This window comes from Lissotriton helveticus, chromosome 12 (genome assembly GCF_964261635.1).
Source record: "Lissotriton helveticus chromosome 12, aLisHel1.1, whole genome shotgun sequence".
Lineage (NCBI taxonomy): Eukaryota > Metazoa > Chordata > Amphibia > Caudata > Salamandridae > Lissotriton > Lissotriton helveticus.
The window spans coordinates 542,802,551-542,821,295 of NC_136073.1; the positions used below are offsets into that span (position 1 = coordinate 542,802,551).

The window sequence follows — 18,745 nt, forward strand, 5'->3', positions numbered from 1 at the left end:
TGCTTAGGGAACCCTTCCTGGTATTCCCCTGTGAGATAGCAGGGTATCCACAAGGTGAAAGTCAGGCATCCCGCCGCGAGGGGCCGTTGTGGAGATTAAGCAAGCTATTGCCCAGAGTCGCAGAGTGTGAACCCGTGAGTCGAGGAGGCACCGGGGCGAGAATTATCAAGTCCGTGGAATTTTTAGCCCAAGACCCGCCGAGGCGGGGAATTGAACCCTGGTCCAGGACCGATCTCAGCTTCCGGGTCTGCTGCCTCTAACCCCTGAGCCACACTTCTCCACATGCCCTCACCACATCTTCAACAAAGCCGACACCATCATTGCTCCCCACCTACGGAACGTCATAAACAACTCCTTCGCGTCTGCCACCTTCCCAGAGAGCTGGAAGCACGCAGAGATCAACGCCCTACTGAAGAAACCCACAGCGGACCCCAAAGACCTCAAAAACTTCCGCCCATCTCTCTTCTTCCCTTCCCAGCGAAAATGATCGGGAAGATTATCAATAAGCAGCTGACCGCATTCCTTGAAGCCAATGGGTCCCTCGACCCATCCCAGTCCGGATTTCGAGCCAACCACAGCACCGAGACCGCCCTCATCACAGCCACTGATGACATCAGGACCTCACTCGACAACGGAGAAACCACCGCCCTCATTCTCCTAGACCTCTCAGCCGCCTTTGAAACAGTCTGCCATCGCACCCTAATAACCCACCTCCACAAAGCCGGGATCCAAGGCAAAGCCCTGGACTGGATCACCTCTTTCCTCTCCGACAGAACCCAGCGAGTCCGCCTCCCTCCCTTCCGCTTCGCGGCCACCGAGATCATCTGCGGCGTACCCCAAGGCTCATCGCTCAGCCCAACCCTATTCAATATCTACATGAGCCCCCTCGTCACCATCGCACGCAAACACAACCTCAACATCATCTCATACGCCGACGACACCCAGCTGATACTCTCCCTCACCAAAGACCCAGCCACCGCCAAACTCAACCTCCAGGAAGGAATGAAAAACGTCGCGGAATGGATGAAACTCAGCCATCTGAAACTGAACTCAGACAAGATGGAGGTCCTCATCCTCGGACCATCCCCATCCACCTGGGACGACTCCTGGTGGCCCGCAGAACTAGGCACCGCACCGACACCCACTGACCAGGCACGCAACCTGGGATTCATCCTGGACTCCTCTCTCAAGATGACCAAGCAAGTCAACGCCATCTCATCTTCATGCTTCAACACCCTGCTCATGCTCCGTAAGATCTTCCGGTGGATCCCTACCGAAACTAGAAAGACGGTCACCCAGGCCCTCGTCACCAGCCGACTTGACTTGACTACGGGAACGCCCTATACGCAGGAACCACAATCAAACTTCAGAAAAGACTCCAACGCATACAGAACGCATCTGCACGAATCATTCTCAACATCCCCCGCCACAGCCACATATCAGCCCACCTGAGAGACCTGCACTGGCTCCCCGTCGGCAAAAGGATCACATTCATAACTCAACAACCGCCTCAAGTTCTACACTCCAACACGCAAACTCCGCTCCGCCAGCCTCGCCCTCGCCACCATCCCACGGATCCGTAGAACCACCGCCGGAGGAAGTTCATTCTCCTACCTGCCGGTCAAGACGTGGAACTCCCTCCCCGCCCACCTACGTCTGACCCAGGACCACCTCACATTCAGGAAACACCTCAAGACCTGGCTCTTCGAGCAGTAGCGGCACCTCCCACCCCACGCCTTGAGACCCTCACGGGTGAGTAGCGCGTTTACAAGTGTACTGATTGATTGATTGAACCAATGGTAGCCATTTTACAATTCAGGCCTAGATTAACTATATTTCACACAAAAAGGCACCTGAGTGACATTTAATTATTTTACAGCATATTATTATTTTATCATTACCTGTTTGTTCCTAGACACACAAAAACAAGTTTGACAGGATGTCCTCACACACACTGGTGTAGACTGGGATCCACCTGAAGAACTTGCAGAGCATGCAAGGGGGTGGAAGCATGTGGATGAGCTTGTTTTTACCTGTTTCTTCATAGATAGTTTGCTCTCTAAGATGATGCTGTCTGTCAAGGCGGGGGGATGAGCCAAGTACAGCAGGCCACCATGCGTCATTCCATGGTGAGGTGTTGCTCCCAAAACATGTGTCCATCATCAAGTCAGCGACGTTCATCATACAACTGTGGAAGTTGGCTCTGCTGGTGGAGGGGTCTTCTGAAAGCAAGTGGATCAGCCTGGTGTCGTCGGAGTAGGAGATTATGTTGAGTTTGTTAGATCTGACGGTGATGGCCAAGGGGTCATGTATGTGTTGAAGAGGGTAGGGCTTAGGGATGATCCTTGTGGGATACCGCAGATTATCTTCTTGGGTTCTGAGGTGAAAAGTGGGAGACAGATTCTCTGGGTTCTTCCCGGGAGGTATGAGGATATCAATTTGTGGGAGTCTCCCTGGATTCAGATGGGGTGGAGTCTATTGTTCAGGATGTGATGAGAGACAGCGTTGAAGGTGACTGGCAGGTCCAGATGGATAATAGCTGCTGTTTCTCTGTGGTCCAGGAGGGCCCTGGTGTCATTGGTGGCTGTGATCAGGTCTATCTCAGTGCTGTTGTTGGCTCGAAATTCGGAATATAAGGGGTCCAGGAGGTTGTTGTGTTCCAGGTGTTCAATGAGTTGCTGAATGATTGCCTTCTCAAGAACCTTCACAGAAAAGGGGAGCAGGAAAATCGGCCAGTAGTTCTTTGGTTCTGCTGGGTTGGGGGATGGTTTCTTCAGGAGGGGCCTCTCTAAAGCATGTTTCCAGTCCTCAAGGAAAGAGGACGAGGTGATGGTTGTGTTCAAGACTTTCTGGAGCTCTTCGCCAATCGTCTTGCTCCCGAGGTTGAAGACATGGTAGGGACAGGGGTCCGAGGGGGCTCACCAGCACACAGAGTTCATGATGGTGTGGTTTGAGTTGTGAGAGGGTCCCAGTGTGTGAGTAGGTGTTTGGTGTTAGAGTTTGTGGGTGTGAGCAGGCTGATGCTGTCGCCAGTGGGGGGCTAGGGTTTTAAATTTTCGTAGAAGCCCGAGATTTTGTTGTGGAAGAAGTCTGGCAGGGTGTCACACAGTTCTTGGGACAGGGTGGGTGTCATTCTCAGCAGCTGCAGGGTTGGAGAACTCCTTCACGATGGCGAAGATGTCCTTGGTGAGGTTTGTGCTTGCTTCTATGCAGTCTGCTAGGGCGTTCGTCTTTGTTTCTTTCAGGAGGCGGTCGTACTGGTTGAGTGCTGTCTTGAAGGAGGTGTGTTCTCCTGTCTCTTTGCTGGTGCGGATGTTCCTTTCAAGTCACCGGCAGTGACCTTTGTTGGAGCTCTGCTCTGCAGTGAGCCAGCTGATCTAAACCAGCTATCTAAACAGATAAGTAAGCATTTAACAGACCATATATTTTCGAATCACTTGACCAATCAACCAATCAGACTGATTGGTACAGAGTATAACTATAAAACATGGGTTTTGTCTGTAAAGAGTGGGATGATTTTAACAAGACAGCAGCAGCACTTTGCACACAGATGCATGGCGAAGACAAAACAGAGTGTGGCCTGATGGACTTATCAGTAACAACAACATTTTATGAGGCAAATATGGGCTCAATGGAGGCTGTTTCAGAGGTTGCGAGAGGCCTATTCCACTTTGAGCTTTTGAAAAACCAAACCATAATTATAGCTTTATCAAATGCCCTCCTGGCCAGCCCTCTGGAAGCCCCAGGCCAGAGTCAATGTTCAATACGAATCAATGTGAAACACATACAATGTAAACCAGATTAGAGCTTATATTTATTGTCTAACAAAGCAAGCTACTCTAATGGTAGTCTACTGCTTTCTCAGAGTAGTTTTTCCGCCTCGTCTTCTGCTCATCCTCCCCTTCGCCCCCCACCGCTCCCAAGGCTCTCCCTGATGAAAAAGGTAGTCTGCAATCACCCCTCTGCCTTTATCTGGCTTCCTCCACTCTCATCATAGCTGTTGGCATCAGAAAAGTATGGAACAATAACAGGAAGTCTCTGCAGGGTGGGAAGTAGGCTGACTCCCAGCTGGAGGGCCGTGTAGATCCTGGAAGCGCTCACTCCCTGCCTGGCTCGGTGAACGCAGGACTGCCATAGTCTGCTCTTTATTTCTCATCGAAGTGGACAGGGTCTCTCGAGGCGCTGTGAGAAGCCATAAAGTTCTGTGGGCTCGACCAGCTGCGAGGGCAGCCCATCCCGTCAATCAGGTAAGAATTTATTCGAAATTAAGATTTTTTTTTAATGTTAAGTGATTGTTTTCTACACACGGCAAACACCTAATTAATATTGCATGTGCTACTATATTCATCATTTCACTCAAGCATGTCATTGAAGGTATAATTGACTCTGCCGGATTGAAAACATTCAGGCACGTTGCAGTGTTAATAAGACCCAGTTTATACCGGAAGCTGAAATGTGCCTGTTGTGGTAGACAATGTAAAGTGTGCCATTGAAAAGGAAATGGTTTCAGTTGATTAAAAAAATGTTCTTTATTTAGTTAAATACTTATTGGTTTACCACCGAATAAAAAATTGTCACTTAAGCATGAATAGTACAAGATGTACATACCCATAAATTGGTGCAACGAGAGGTACTTTCGGAAAGACAAGTGTCATACGTGTCCTTTTCGCTACGAATCTATATTTTTAGTAAATCAAAAGTAGTTCCTGTTTTTTATTGCACTTTAAACATTTCCAGTAGGCTTGTGCCACATTATATGAAAAATCTGATGCTTGCGTGTGTCCGACTATATTAATTCTAGAAGATTCTCTGTATGTTTAAATATGACTATTGTATGTGGACCCAGAGCAGGTGGGGTCTGGAAAAGAGGGTTCTGACATCACTCAATGTATCGCAGACCGTAGCTAATCATTTTGGGTAGGCGTTTTCACACTAAGCTGGTATGGAACATTCCATTCTCAGACAAAGGATAATGAGAAATAGCTCATAACGCTATCTACTATTGATTCCTCTAGAACTTTCTAAAGTACGAGTGGAATGTGTATTTGAAAAAATACAACAGGATCTCGCTAGCCCTGGTTCTTGAAAATATACTTCATTGTACCACTTCATGCCCGCTGCTGAGGCAGGGCAGTACACTCACATAATGAAGGACATAAAAATCGAAATATTGAATATAAAAAATTAAAAACCGCCAGAGGACGGAGGGAGAGGAAAGCGGGCAAGGAGAGGCTTTTTTGGCAAGATTCTGAGAGATTCAGCACCTCAGAGCCAGGAATGCGAGCACATTTCAGGGGACGGCTTTAGGTAGGGTGTGTAGGTACGGTATTGTACTGCATTGATGAATGAATATTGCGCTTTATACCACCGGTGAGGTTGTGAAGCTCTTTAGTTCTTATCGGCTTCCGGGGGCCCTTTCAGACAGGGTTGTAGTTCGGCCTGCATGGGAGATGTTGGATATGGTGTGTAAAGGTCGGTGGCGTAATCCAATCACGGCGCAGCTAAGTAGTAGGAGCACGTATAGACACGGTCATGCATGCATATAACTTCCATAGTTTTTAGGCGCTGTCTGTATCATACAAATATCGTACTATGAGGGGAAAGAAACAGGTTATTGACTCTCTTGGAAAATGTGAGGCGGTTGTTGTCAATTACTTGTATTTTTGCCGGAATTTCCCGAGTCTGTCTGTCATTAGCAACAAGTTGCTTCCGCCAGGGCGGGGCTAATTGGATGAAGTCGGGGTCAATAGTGTGTTCAACCTGGCGCACACATTGGCAGTAGGTTTCTGTTGAAGTAAGAGCCCTCCAGTGCCACGAATGGCCCCATGAATGGAATCTAACCGGAGAGGCTTGAAGTGCTGAACACCAAAGGGATATTGGGAGGGATTCAGAATCATAAAAATCAAGTAGAACTGCACATATCTGTAGTAAGTACAAGGTTCATTTCATGCACCGTAATGTCTATAGAATTCTAAAATCTTTATATTGCAATCGACTTTTCTAAAAAGAAAGGAATGGTGTGATCTGATGATGCCCGACCCAGGAAATGCACACATTGAATGTTCCATTGCGTATAGCCTACCGCAGAGGGCGCGCATCTAAAACACTATATTGTCCATATCCCTGCTAAGTGCTGGCTGGCTTGCTTTCCAGTCCTTTCTGCAGAGATTAATTCAATCAACAAGAGATCTCACTTCTGTTACAAGGAAGCCAGAACTTGCACCCTCATTTCGCTCAAGCCCTCCATTTGAACCCCCTTCTCCTCAGAGATCCAGAACAACTAAATTGCTGCATCCCATTGTTACCATGGATATTGGCCCATCCACTGATGGAGTAGTACGAAGTTCACTTTGTGAGTTTGCAGGGTTTATTGATGTTGCCACGGAGAGAAGAAGCCCACAAAAAATAATTTCCCAGGACAGTTTTACTGTTAAAGCCCTGTTTTACAGGTGGGTTGTAAGTCAAAATCCCACATCTTTTTGTGCTCGGAAGTTTGTGACTAACAATTTTGTTCATATGTTTCGCCTGTAAAATCTACATTTAGGGAGAGGGGGAGATACGGGGGGATGGGTGGTAGGAGGAGGAGAGAGATGTAATGAGAATGGTGCAGCGAGAGGGTGAAGCAGAGGAAGAGGAAACAGAGAAATAGAGCTGAAGTATAGAAATAAGTGAGGTAGGGAGATATGTAAGGTAAAAAGAGAAAGGTGAGGTAGCCAGAATAAAAGTTATAGAGAGGTTGAAAGATAAAGAGGTTGGTAGTGAAAGAAATAGAGGTAAAGTTTTAGAGTGAGGTACAGAGGGCTGGAGAGAGGAGAAGGAAATTTAGAGAGAACAATGAGTACACAGAGGAGTGAGGTAGTGAGAGGTAAGGTAGAAAGGGAGATGAGTTAGAAGCATTGAGATGTAGAAGTAGATAAGTGAGGATGTTAGAGAAACATACAGTAATACAAAATGCACTCAGTATGATCTCATAGGAAGGCTGATTCATTTTGTAGCCCTAGAGCTGTGGTCCAAATCCTATTGTCCGCGCTGAACAAGAAAATCATGTCACACTGGTCATGATCGCTCTGGTGTGTTATCTGAGAAAGTAAATAACAGTACAGTGTGCAGAATAGTGTTGTCACTAGAGGTGGGTGAAAAATTCTTGTCTGCCGGCAGAGTTCGTGGAGTATTGCCCACTTCGCGTTCCGTTTGGAACGTGGAGTTCAGGCAAAACTCCACCAACTGCTGCGTGGCCTTTTTTTTCTCACTTGAGGCATACAAACATTAACTTGGTCAGCATGAGCAAGAATGTGCATCCCCTAGCATGATTTTCGGGCTCTAGAATGTCTCTTGGTGAGATTTCTCAATGCGGGTGGTCACAGCTCGTCACTGCCGCTCGTGTTGAGAAAGCTGTCGTTTGAGTAGAAAATCGACGAACTCACACAGAGTCATTGCGTGTTATACGATATTGGCTCTCATCACAAAGTCCAACTCCAAAGAGCCGATATCACATGGTGCTACACAAGGTTTCCAGAGAGTAGGTTTCCAGCTCATGAATTGTGGCTCTGCATAGCTGATGTCCATCAGGATTTTTGAAACCCACTCAAGCCATTGAGATAAGCTTCACAATCTTTTGTTTTTTGTTTTGAGCGAGGGTAAGAGTGGGTCTCACTAAGTCCCGCCCTCTCTTCGTGGCACCGCTCATCCCTCCTCCTCTCTCACGTGGTGAACATTTTTTCAGAATATAGGTCTGTATGTTTCTTCAGTTATACATATGGTAAATAATTTTTGTTCAAAGTTTGCAGTTGGTATCAGTGCAATTCCCCCATTTTGCGTGTGAACTTCTTTTTACTATTAATTCATGTGTTTTTATATCATTGATTCTATGACTTTTGATACAACTTACTTGAAATATTCGCTACTAACATTTGGTGGAACTCGAGACAGATCCAGCAGAATTGGCATGGGACACTTACCTCTAATTTACAAAACTCTTTGTCCCTGCTGTGTGGTATGCTATTTTTCACACCAAATGTAAACCAGCAACCTGGGGAAATTATCAGTGCAATAAATAGCACTTACAAGTTTTCTCATGTCACAGGGATTGACAAGCTAACCGTCGTGCTTTCTGCACCAAACTCTGCATGCCCCGCAGTTTACTGGGCCTTTTCCACCTGCTAAATTTTGCCAGGGAGATCTGCAGAAATTTAACAGGAAAGTACTCAAAGTTTTTTGCACTTTATTGCATCCAATAAATACTGGATGTGGTGGACCTTGCACCCCTTGCACATATGATACCTGAGCAAACAGGAGCTGCGCGGGGATTTCACTATAGCAAGGCACTCATAATTGTGACCTAAAACAACATATAGGGCTTAATTCACAAAGGTAAGTTAGAATTTTTAGGTAGTTTACATTTTTAGTACATTTCCTACTCTCCGGTTTGAGCACTGGCTTCCCCTCTCTGTACCTGTCACCAGCCTGTTTACCTGAACAAAGAGCAGCCTCTCAGGAGTGTGATCGCCATTCACCCACCAAAGGCGGCTTCCCTTTTGAGGCTCACTTTGTGGGCTAACACCCTAAGTGGCATCTTGGGAAGGAGGATGGAACACCTCACCCTTCAGCAGGTTGCTATTGTTCCTAAACCTGGGAGCCATTCACAGGACTCCCCAGGAGGACAGAAAGCTGTCTGTTGGGCAGTGCCCGTGTAAGGCTACCGGACCAGCTTGGTCACAGAGTGGCAACTTTCTAAAAGGTGGATTACCTTCATTGAGACATTAAAGTCGTCATGGACATCAGCCCGAGTTTAATGCCATGATTAATTTGATACCCTACAGTACCCAGTTAGGTAGTCTGATTCAGAAGTTAGCCAGGCTGGGGTGACAGCCTGTAATTCTGTGTTAGCCAATGGGGCTACTAACTTTTCCACAGCAAAATGATAATTTAGATGTGTTGCTGCTAAGATGTATATTAAAACATATTTCCTAATTAATAATACAGAGTTCCCTGCCATTGGGCTCTATATGCCTCTCATAGGGGAGACTAGGGGGAGACTGACATATATTGTTAAGGGAAGGGGTGGCTTTGCAATTGGTTTGAATGGCAAAGTGGAACTGGCAGTGCAAACACTGCCCTTCCAGTCTGGAGTGGCAGGCTGGGAGCCATTTTGCACCTTGTCACTCCCAGGGTGACACACACAGTGCTGCAGCCGTGGGTGGTCACTCTATCTTACATATCCTTTGTACCCTGGGCATGTATACTAGGGATTTATAAGTAAGTCAGTACATGCCAATTGGGAGTAGCCAATTCAACATATGCTTTGTAAGGGGTTAGAACACTGGCACTGAGGTCTGTATAGCAGGTCTCAGTGCAATCTCAGAATCGAAAAACCAGCAGCATCAGTCCAAAAATGTGGGGGTGAAGAGGCAAAAAGAGACATTCCCCCACAAGATGCACTCTTCAGTTTTACATTTGTCTCATCAATCCTTGCATATTCTGCCATTTGCATTCATTCACCTTAACATGTTCACCTTTTGACCGTCTATTTCCTTGTTGTCTTGCAAGCAGCAGCCGTTTATGACATGTGAAAATGTTGGGGCACTAAGTGTTCAAAGTATGCACTATACCAGAAGTTTTTTTAATAAGGCGTGCCTCATGAACTCAACCTGAAGATATTAGAGAAATTAACATGAGCACCTGTTAGATTACATTATTTACATACCTTAAAAACCAAAAATTAAATGTTTACTCACCCATTAGCATGCTGTAGAAAGTCCTTGATGTTTTCAAGTGTGTGGCTCTGAGCGTTAGAACCCCCACAGCCAACTCCCTTATTCAATCCAGATACTGCTCTCATGCTGTTAATAATAGTAAGCAACATCAGAGAAGCACAAGATTGGTTGGAGCGGGCTGGCTCAGTCCTCCTACAGGCACTGGAGGCCTGTGCCTGCTCTCCACCCAGCTGTCCAAGATGGCTCAGATCGGAGAAGTATCAAGTGCACATCTTAGACTGGCCATCACAAGACTACCAGTCAAACCAACATGCAGACTCCAAACAGAAGTCCTCTCTGCTGCCAATTAGCAGTAATGGCCCATTGGCTCCACCACGCTCTCACACTCGGCTCGGGATGGCTGAGTAAAAAATAAAATGGTACTAAAATAACTGTATTACCATTTTAGTTTTCACACTTTCTGTCCTCTACCCTTATGAAGAAACTGCTGCTGCTACAAAGATGCAATAGTATGTCTTCCCTAGATTTCTGTCTGTCAAAATATTGATGATATCAGATAATGGTAATTTTGAACTCACTAGTCAATTATGCTGACTATCAGGAAGATGCTATACTTGTTACTTTTCTAAAGCAAAAGTTCTGAAACTTGATACTAAGGCTTATTTTGTCTAATCACTCCACCCGTAGCTGTCCTGCAACCTTTACTGTCCAACAGGAATTCCTGTTCATGTTCTTAAACATTCCTGCACAATCCCCCTTTTTGCATCCACTCACCATTTCTTACCTTTAACTGTCCATCATCCCTCGCTGTCATATACCACTAAACACCCTGCTTCCTCAACTGTGCCCATGTCACTTTGTTCACATATCTCAGTGTTGCTCAAAGCTCTGTCCTTCATTACTAACTGCCTGCACTCCCACTGCCACACCACTGTTTGCTCCACATGTCCAAACACCCTCTCTCTGTCACATCCAGACAGACCAACATTGCCCAGTTTCTATTTAGCTATAGCCCATGTATTTAACCCTTTCGCTGCGGCGGCAATTCCGCCGCAGTGCTAGGGGGGTGGGGCGGACGCGCGGCGCTCCCATGCTAGTGACGGAACCGATCCGTCACGAGCCTCGGGTGCGCTGTGCTTATGACGGAGCGGTTCCGTCACAGCCCTGCCTGCTCGTTGGAACGTCCAGCGCAGGTGCGAAATCCGCGCCGTGCCGAGCGGGCCGTGACGGAACCGCTCCGTCATTAGCACAGCGCGTCCGTGGCTGGTGACGGAGCGGTTCGGTCACCAGCATGGGAGGGGTTAACTGTCCTGAGCCAATATCCGCTCTCTCAAATCACTCTCTTCTGCAGCGGCGGCCCGCCAATTAGGGCAGAGGCGCATCGCCACCCTGCAGCCAGCACCACAAAAGGTGAAAAATAAAATGGTACTGAAATGATTTTATTAACATTTTATTTTTCCCTTTTCCCACAAGCCATGTTTGGGGGCGGGGCTACTGCTGCTGACTGGCAGCATGGGAGTTGTGCTCACGCCACCAGTTTACACTGAGTATGTCATTTTGGCCAGCGACCTTGCGGCGCCAGCCTGACATGCGCAGGGTAAAACTCTCCACCCAGCTGTCTATGACAGCTAGGTGGAGAGCAGGCACAGATCCCCAGTGTCTGCTGGAGCATCAAGGGTGCCCGATCTAGCCAATCCTGGTGCTGCTCTTATGCTGCTGACATTAGCAACAGCATGAGAGCAGCGTTCGGATCGGTGTGGAGAACTACTGAAGCCTGCAGCTCAGTGCTGAGGGACTAAAGAACGGGGACCGGAGTATGTGGACATTTTTATTTATTCTTGTTAACCCACTGATGCACTCGCACTGCCTTCAGCCTCAATGCAGTTTTCAGTCATGGTTCGTTATGAACTTGGGTTATAAAGATCCATGACTGTCAGCTTTGGCGATGACCAGGCACTACTGGTCAGTGGTTGCCCCACCAACTGTTTAGGGGCCAGCTGCTTCTGCACTTATAGTATTCACTGCCCAGCATGGTATATTTATTTCGGCACATTTCTCTTTTTACAGACCAGTGGTGTAGCTGGGGGGGTGGACCTGTGGGAATGTAGCCCACAGGTAGTCACATCTTTAGGGAAGACTACCAAATGCCTAATAGCTGAGGTATGGTGCCAACATCTTGGGAGTGCACAGAACAGTGCACTCTGGTATTGTTAGGTGCCCCACATTGCTGGGAAGTCCTCACCAACAGAGAAGGGACCTCGTAGCCCATTGGCTAGTGACTGTATTGTCCTTTCAGAGCACTTTTCCAGGATAAATATGGCACCCATGGCACCCTGAACCTCAGATCATGTCAGAATTAGAAAAGGACCAAAGAAGGACTGCCCTGCTGGCCCCTGGACCACACAAAGAGAGGCTGAACAATCGGCTGGGTTGCAGCTGCCTCACCTTGGGCTAGCAAAGTTGTGACATTGCCTGTGGTTACTGCCTTGGGTAAAAGTAATACCCCAGCCCCAGACAAAAGCAGTGACTACAAGGGTCAGTTACCTGACCCCCTGGAACCAGCTCCAGGGACAAAAAAGATGAAGTAGACCAAACCGGCAAGTCAATAGCCACTTCAGAACAATCCACACTGGCTGCTGCTGGGCACCCCAAGGGAGTAATCGTCAATGGCCAAAAGTTGCACCCAAGTCAGCCAGACCCGGGAGTATCATAAGAGTCCAGATTGGTTACCCATGATGGACAGCTGTCTTCACCAAAGAATTTTGCTGTGACCACTGTGTTAAGAGACTGGTAGCCCAGCTAGGGCTGGCCTTCTACTGTCTCGAGGAGGACTCAGTGAGAACTCGACCTCTATGGCCAAATTTGTCCCACATCACTCATAGACTAAGAATCACTACAAAGGCACCCCTGTTGACAGCAAAACAACCGGAGCATCTTTTCAAAATACTGTATTGGTTTTCACAAGGTATTCAGAAAACGTATATCAGGGTACGCAAGGGTATCCAAGGCAAAGTTTTATAAGGCAAAATTGTATGGGTGCATGTATAATGTGAGGGTAATGTCATCCTGCATCCCCGCAATAGGACCACTCCATTAAAGTCTATGGTGGTTGTGTTGTAAAGTATGGAATTGGGCTGGAAAATGCTCTGGTGGCCAGGCAACTGTCCAAATCTACCCTATTGCCCCCACCCCGACCTCCAGACTGTCAGATTTGGTTGCCCAAACTGGGCCGGAGTAGCCTAACTAACGTTTACAAACTTCTGAAATGTTTACAAACTTTTGCTTGACCAGTGCTCGTTTGCTGTTGAATTAAAAAGTAATCAAACTTTTAAAAATGCATATCTCTGGAACCCTTTAGTGGATTTTGCACATCTTGGACTCTAAAAATTCATAAAAATATACTCTATTTTTATAAATTGGTGTTGTTTTTTCTTTGTGTTACAAGGCTTTCTTATTTTGTTGTTTTGATACTTGTAAATGCTTTACATTAAGTTCCTTTGTGCAAGCTTTGCTGCTGGAAGCTATACCCACGGTTTGTTCAAATGAGCCTGCCTGGACCTTAGACCAGGTTCATGTGGGTGTATTTCACGTTAAGGCTGCACAGCCATACCATATAATACAACCACGACCTCACAGGGTTGTATTTGATTAAACAAGCAACAATTTTCAATGATAGTGTTGTTATCATTTTCAGACTGATCTAAAAGCTATTGGTTGGCCTCATCAACAAGAATCCAGTAAACAAATCTGTGATACAAAATAAAGGGGGCACTTTCATTAACTAGCATTACCTATATATCTAGATAACCTTCAACATGTTTTGAGACATTGCCGAAAGGATCTTTATTTTATAGATTCCTTGCCACATCCATATTGGTGACATGGTTGCCCATATTTGACACGCTGTCACAGCATTGAATATTAGTATTTAGGGGACAATTGGGAGGGCAGCACTTAGGTTATGCAAGGACAGATTGTTCTGGCCTTTAGCCATGCTATGTTATCAATAAAACCTCAAAAACTGGACTCTAAGACATTATGACCTCAGGCAAGCGTACCAAAAATATTATTATGTACAACAGTAGGTCTTTTAAGTAGAAAACAAACATTAAAAATCACCATGAAAGACGTCCTTGTATAGTAGGTAATGGATGTAACTGCTTGATGGGCTCATGGTACCCCTTTAAAATATCTGTGTTTTGCAGACCTGCCAATTCCCCCGTTACCACTGTCTGCCACATATTCCCACAGCCCCTTATAATTCACCCGATAAAGAGCTGATATCACACAATGAACACGCGATTAGCTAACCCCTACACAGAGCGGCTTTCTAACTCGAGTGTGAAGGCTCTGCAGAGTCACAATTTTAGAACCTGTTTTACATCATCCCCTTGGATTTGGAAGGCTGTTTCAGATGTATTAGTTTATGATTGGGCGGGAGAGTAAGAGTCCTCCCGAGGCAGTAGATGGTACGAAGCCCACCCTTCCACCTGCCCGCGCGCCTTCCTTGGCTGCTCCTAGGAGTTATTGTGTGGGCGACATACTGAGAAAATGGGAATTGACAGCGATGAATGGACAATTGCCACTGCTGCATAGCCACTTGTACATCTGTGTGCCTGTCAGATATGGGGCAATATAACCGAGAACGTGTCCCTCGAAGGCATCTTGCAATTCTCTACTTGGCAATGAAATTTCAAAGGCAGACCTTTTATGAAAAGTTGAATTGATCTCATCGTTTATTTAAAAATGTTTTCCATATTAAAGTAGAAATATTCAAGAATAGAAAATGTACAATAACTATGTAGCCTATTACAAGTCACCCTGTAGACAAGACGCTATAATGCCATTACCACATGGTATTGTCACACCCGCAAAAGGTGACTACAAGTTTGAGTCCCAGAATGGGGGAATATGGTTACAGCTGTGATATCTACCACTTGCTTTTCCAGAATGTATTCTTTAGTTAGTGCAACATGCAAGTGGACAGGTAAGTGATAACAGTCGTGCAGTACCCCACCCGGTCAAAGATGGAATCGTGCGAAGTGTTATTTCCAGAGAAAACCTGCAGACATTCCTCTCCACACAACTTATAGTGGGGCTCCCGGGCCTTTTACGACAAAATAATTGAGTTTACTTTTGAATGGTTGTAGCTCAGCCCTTGTCCCGGTGGCTAATGCAGCAGTTATGCTTTTGAAAGGTCAGCCGGATGAATGTGCCTGTCACACTTCCTGCTTTTGTTCGAACCGAGGAATTAAAAACAGGATATGAAGAATGGCACGTATAGCGCCCTAAACAAGAAGGCCTGCAACTTTTTTAAGTAGTCACTCCTCTCTAGGAGCTAAAACAAGAGAAAACTTTAATAGCACAAACAATAGTTAATCGATTTAATGTAGGGGCACTCCAGGGTTTGTTGCTTCGACAGGAGGAAGTTACAGATGTTTTAATGTGTTGTCGATTCGTATTTTTACTTTTACTATTTTTACTTAAATTAATTAACACCAGTCTCAGGCTGTTTTGGAAAGGCAGCACCACATATTTCTATGCTTTCCCTCCAACAATCAGGTCAAAATAATCCTTTATCCTCACTGCAATCGTGTTTTGCTTTTGCCATGGGCACATGAAGAGAGATTTACCAGCTTGCCTGCATTTCTCAGCAGACCTGCCAACATTGTCTCTTCCTGCAGTCATAAAGCCTGTGGTAGTGGAAGCATTTCTCTCTTCTAACCTCACAGATGAGAATACTCTGGTGGTCTTCTTTCGCCCTGAGCCTCATCTTTAAATCATACAGTCTGTCTTCCATGTCATCTGTTGATTCTGTAGTGATGGGCTTGCGCAATCTTATCTTTCGAAACAAACTTTATCAGGCGAAAACATATCATTCCTGTCTGTAATGTGTCAGTTTGAGATTATTTTATAGAAACATATCATTTAAAAAATATATATCTCATGTCAACTGTATACGTCATGAAAATCCATCATAATTATGTCATATCTCCACTCTTAATCATTCAGACTAAAAATAAATTTCAGCAATTTGTTAAATCAGTAGAAATTCTTCCCCAGTCTACACATTATGAAATGAAATGAAATTATGCTCCGTGCACCTGTTTGCACATGAATCGCAATCACAAGTGGGGCGATAAAGTTCATGTCCTCCTGATTTTTCCCCACTTTGAATTTCGACAGGTTAAACCTACTAAAATTGAATGGAGAAAAAATATCTGGTTAGTACCAAAACGGATGTATGACGTTACAACGCATACTTTTACAACGCATGCCTTTACAACGTGGTTTTTACAACGAAAACCTTTACAACGCATAGCGCTTTGGGGTGCTGGATAGTGAATAGTTTAATTTACTATTTCAACTCCAGTCCCCGTGGACACTAGGGAAGGTGTGGGATAGTAAATTAAACTTATTCCCTATCCTAGAGTGCCCCCAGCGTAATGCGTTGTAATGGTTTGCGTTGTAAAAGTTGCGTCGCAAAGGCACTGCGTGGTAAAAGTTGCGTTGTAAAGGATGTTTTCCTACCAAAACAAGCAGATTCAAATTCATGTGTTATATCCCATTTTTAGAGGCAAACCCGTGATGGTTGTTCATGGTACCTAGAGAAATCCTAACCCCAGGGTATCAAATACAAAAGGTGTATTAAATAGTACAATAAATAGTAACAATTCCTCCGGGTCACTTGTAATTGAGGCCTTAGTCTGGGAATCAGAAACGGGAACTTAGCCAATATTGTGGAAGTAACAAACAAATATGGCCCTGATCACACGTGGGTCGGTAAGTTCCGATCCATGCATAAACCTCTATTTACGCATGGGTCAGAAATTAACTCATTCAATAATTTTCGGATGCATTAAATACCTCAGCTGTCGTTAAATTCTGGCGGGGTAACCCTGCCGAAATTTAGCTGGCGAAATTGTACAGTATTTACCATACCATGCAAATTCTGGTGCTATAAACACTAAAATCTGCATGGTACTCCCCACAAACTTGTGATAAGTGTTATTTATCGCACCCCATAAATAGCGTACCAGTATCGTTATTTATCTTGTGTGATAAGTAATACCTAAACTCGTAATCAGGGGAATGGGTCAGCGGACAATGTTACTAATACATTCTCTGATGGTAAAAGTGTTTAGCAAGTGGGCTTACACACTTATTCTACCCTCTCACATTGCCAGGTTACCACAAATGGTAGAGATTAGGTGGCAGCTGGTTTGGGGTTTTACGAGAACACAAAGGGAACTCAAAGCAAGCACTCTGAATGCAAGCCCCACCCACTTCCACATTCTCATACTGAAAAATGACCAAGTAGTCTCGTTTCTCCAGCTCTTTTCCAGCTTTTGCCAGCCTGTCCAATTGTTCTAGCCTCCTCCTTGAATAAACCTGTCCAGTAAATCACTGATTTTACTACCAGTATTTTTAAGGCACTTCCTTTAAGAAGCAAAATGCTGCAGCTCAATAAACAAGCCTGCTTCATTGCAATCAACATTTCCTTAAAATATTGATGATTTTTTGCTAAGACTATAACTGACATCCTAACATCTCTTCCCTTAAGTGGTTCAGCAGACTCCACTAGAGAGGCTCTAAGCCTTTTTTAACAAGAACAGGAACCAAGGGAATTATTTAGAATTTCTCAGAGCGAGAGGAAGGTCTTAAACTGGTGGTCCTCCCACTTAGTCTATTCTGCAGTGTCTCTGCTCCATTTAGAGTCAGGGAAAACCTTTGAAATGGTAGATCCCTGGCTGACTCAGCCAATTAACCATAGGACTGCGGAGTCACAGCAATATTCCACCTTATTGAGGGTGGGACTACCATCACTTATTTTGCCAACTCATATCCTCCATGAGAGGTGTGGTGGAAATAGGAAGTACATTGTTAAATGGCCCTCACACACAGGGAAAAAGCTCTCTGTGAGTGAGGGCTATTTACATTTTGCTTAACACCATGCGCGCTACGCGTTTTCCCGCTGTGCGCTGACTTTTGCGAAAACCCGCGGTTCATGACGAGCTCAGCTCGTCATGAGCGTACGAGAGGCGTAACTCATGACGAGCTGAGCTCGTCATGAGCGTCGAAGGGGTTATACTAAACAAACTCCCACTTTGGACGTTTGTTTTCTTTGGTAGAGGTACGAAATATCAAGTAGGGATTATTGACTTAGCACAGTATTGTAGAAAAATATATCGAAGTCCACAATCTCAACTGGTAGGTAAATATAGGTAAGTATAGATTATGGCCTAGTGGTAAATTCCGCCAAAACAAAGCTAATGGTATACACTAGAAGGACTAGTTCAAGGGACTGGTAAATTTGTGTAATCAAGCGGAGAATGGAGAGAGTACCTGAATTTGAATATTTGGGGGTCAGATTAGCTGACTCTGGATCCTGGGCTCCACAGACCCTCAAACTCTGCCACATTTTATGTCATAGAGCAGGGGCCATAATTAGGCTGGTAAAAAACACCTATTGGGTTCCTATTGCCCCAGTGATGGACAATTATAAAATGCAGGCACGAGGAGGTGCACTTTATGGGGCAGATTTATGGGGCCACTGCCAACAATCTGCTCTGGGAGTTAAGGAATATAACTTCTTTTGAGAGCTCATAGGACTGGGAAGGGGAACACCTTTGTTGCCTTTAATACTGGATCTGGGAACTCACTCTGTTGCTGAGTTAGCGGCCTTCAAACCGCTCAAGTATTGGGTCAGTATCTGGACAACTAGCAAACTCCAATGCTACAGATCCAGTCTCATCGACATCAAGACGCTCCACTCATCAGTTTTGAAAATCATATGGCTGGGGTACATAATAAACACATGGATCAAATTGGGCCTCAGGGAGTTCTGGGAGGATTATGTCTCTATTCCAGCCAATCCAGACCATATGGTCAAATTTAGGTACTGTGAGATGGTAGGCACCCAAAATGAAGAGTCCGGCTCAAGGGGAACCCTTTCAAGGTGTTTTCTAATGCATACATTGTTGCCTAAATCTGAGACGTTCCTTTACTACATCCGCCCAGCACAAGCCCAC

The 18,745-nt window shown here is 45.4% G+C and overlaps 1 protein-coding gene across 1 annotated transcript in view; it reads left to right on the plus strand.

Annotated features, from left to right (window-relative positions):
• Positions 1-4,099: 4,099 nt before the first annotated feature.
• Positions 4,100-18,745, plus strand: part of CDH5 (cadherin 5) — a 243,126-nt gene continuing 228,480 nt past the window's right edge. Inside the window, exon 1 of the mRNA XM_078670396.1 lies at positions 4,100-4,247. The gene's annotated coding sequence lies outside the window, so the exon portion shown is untranslated. The remainder of the gene's footprint in view (positions 4,248-18,745) is intronic.